We start from the raw sequence: 2,531 nt of genomic DNA, 5'->3' as shown, positions 1-2,531 counted from the left end.
GCTCCCATTTTATTGTCACTTGGGTCTTTGGCTTTAACATTCTAATTACCCTAAGCCTTACCTCATGCCGTAAAGCAAATGTTAATCAAAGGTTACGAAAATTCTAAGGTGTATACAATATTATATATAGAAAGAATTAGTAATTCTAGAAGCCTAATGAAGGAATAAGCTCAAAAATAGAGTTTTAAAAGCGCAAACGTTCACGCGAAGCTAAAAGCATAAAGGTACAAGGTGTAGATACAAGATAATAAAGCATATGTATATATAAGAGTATAATAATCATAAGATACTAGCCTCAGCCTGCAGAGTTTAGGTCGATTAGTTATATACAAACATACATAATTTTGAAAGTTAAAACAGCTTATACAATATATCTCTCTCAAAGTAAGTCTCCAAGGCAAATAAAATACAAAAGTGAGAGTACTAAACAAAAGTAATCAAAAGGCAAAAGATGATAGGAGATCCTCCGCTCTGTCACCATCACATAACTCACCGAGGTGGGTTACGACTAGGGATGGCAAAAATCTCCAGCGGAACAGGTACCTGCGGGGATTTATCCGTCGGGGGGCAGACATGGGGGAGATTATGTACCCGCGGGGACGGGGGACGGGGACCCGTTTATTATACGGGACGGGGGCGTGGATAGAGGTCCCCACCCCGTGGGGACCCGTATAATCCCCGTATATATAGAAAGACAATAATACCCCTCTATATATATATCAAAGTAAAGGGTCAAGGGTTGGAACCCTAGCCGTCACTCACACTCGCTCACTCTAAACTCTGAAGTTCGTTCTCCTTCTCCTCTTCATTCCTCTCCTCTCCTCTCACAGTCTCACCACTACCAGTCACCACTACCGTTTGCCATCTCCTACCCCCTCACTGCCGCCAACACGAAGCTCCTACCTTCTTCTCGCGCGTCTGAGTCTTACTAGTCATCTCGTTCTCAGTCGCAACATTGTCGTCGCATCTGGCCAGTTGAGGAGAACATCGCCGTCTCCGCCTGACCCAGTCGAGGAGAGCATGTTCGTCGCCGCCTGACCCAGCCGAGGCAGCAACGCCAACGTCACTATAGAGCCCCTTCGCAAACCTTCGTGTCTTCGCCTCTACGTGTCATCTCATCTCGTCTTCACGTCTTCGCCTCTTCGCCTTGTCGCCGATCTTCACCGTCAGCTCAGCTACTCTTCTTCCCAGTAAATTTTGTGAACTACCATTTAAATTTATTCAGTTGTGGTTTTAGGGTTCATCTATTATATTATGTCTCTAATTTTAATTTGCTTTGCAGAATTAGTACTGATTTATTTTAATTTGCTATGAAGAATTTGTTAATTTTGTTTTGCTTTGAAGAACTTGTTCTAATTTATCTTAATTTAATTTGAAGAACTTGTTAATTTGCTTTGAAGAACTTGTTCTGATTTATCTTAATTTGTTTTCAAGAATTTGTTAATTTGATTTTGCTTAGTCATAGTTTGATTATTATGATTTTCTAATTTATTTTTTATTCATAGAAATTAGATTTACTTTTTTAAATAATTATTCAAAAGTTAGTTATTTTGCTGGTGTGGCGATTAATGATTGAATTTCGGTCTAGATTTCGATGACATGGTTTTGATTTTAGACTTTTAGCTGATATGTTTGAATTTCTGGTTTTTGATAGAAGGGGAGTAGGAAATGTTATAAGGGAGAAAGCAACGTGGAAACAGATATGGTGTTGAAGGTGCAGAGAACAGTTAAGAAGTTGAATATAGTTGAGTTACAAGTGTTTTATGGCGGTAACAATGGCGAAGCCTGTGATTTGATAATGAGGGGTTTCCCTTGTATGCGATCATGTGGCATTTATAGACACTGAAATTGTTGCTCGGGTAAATCCACTAGCATTCATTGTTGAAGAACATATTCTGATTTATCTTAATTTGCTTTGAAAAACTTGTTAATGTTAATTTGTTTTGAAGAACTTGTTGATTTGCTGTGAAGAACATGTTCTGATTTATTTTAATATACTTTGAACAACTTGTTAATTTTAATTTACTTTGAAGAACTTGTTAATTATTATAGTATTATTTCTAACTCTGATTAATCCTCATTTTGATTCTGTTCATTACAATCTATATTTTTGTGATTTCTTTGAAGTTTTATGAGTCCTGTTAATCTATTATTTGTGTTCTTTTGTTCCATGTAGGATTCAAATAAATCAGAATTTACCATCACTACCATCACAGGGTGAAAGAAGGCTTCAGAATTATATTTTTTAGTTTTTGAATATGTTTGGTTATTTTAATGTTTTATAAATATATTTAGTAGAGATGTTTGTTGCTTATTGCTCATTTAAGTATTTGGAGACAATAAAAAATGTGTTTGTAATAACAATTAGGAATGATTTTTTTTTCTATTTTTTCTGTTTTTTTTATGTTTATTATTTTTTATAAAAATCCGCGGATATCCGTGGAGACCCCGATCCCCGGCGGATACGGGTCCCCGTTACCCGTCACGGGGATGGGGCGGGGACGGGAACAGGTTTTGGAGGCTTTGGAGGC

The sequence above is a fragment of the Arachis ipaensis genome, chromosome B05, assembly GCF_000816755.2.
Source record: "Arachis ipaensis cultivar K30076 chromosome B05, Araip1.1, whole genome shotgun sequence".
NCBI classification, from domain to species: Eukaryota; Viridiplantae; Streptophyta; class Magnoliopsida; order Fabales; family Fabaceae; genus Arachis; species Arachis ipaensis.
This window is presented reverse-complemented; position numbering follows the sequence as displayed.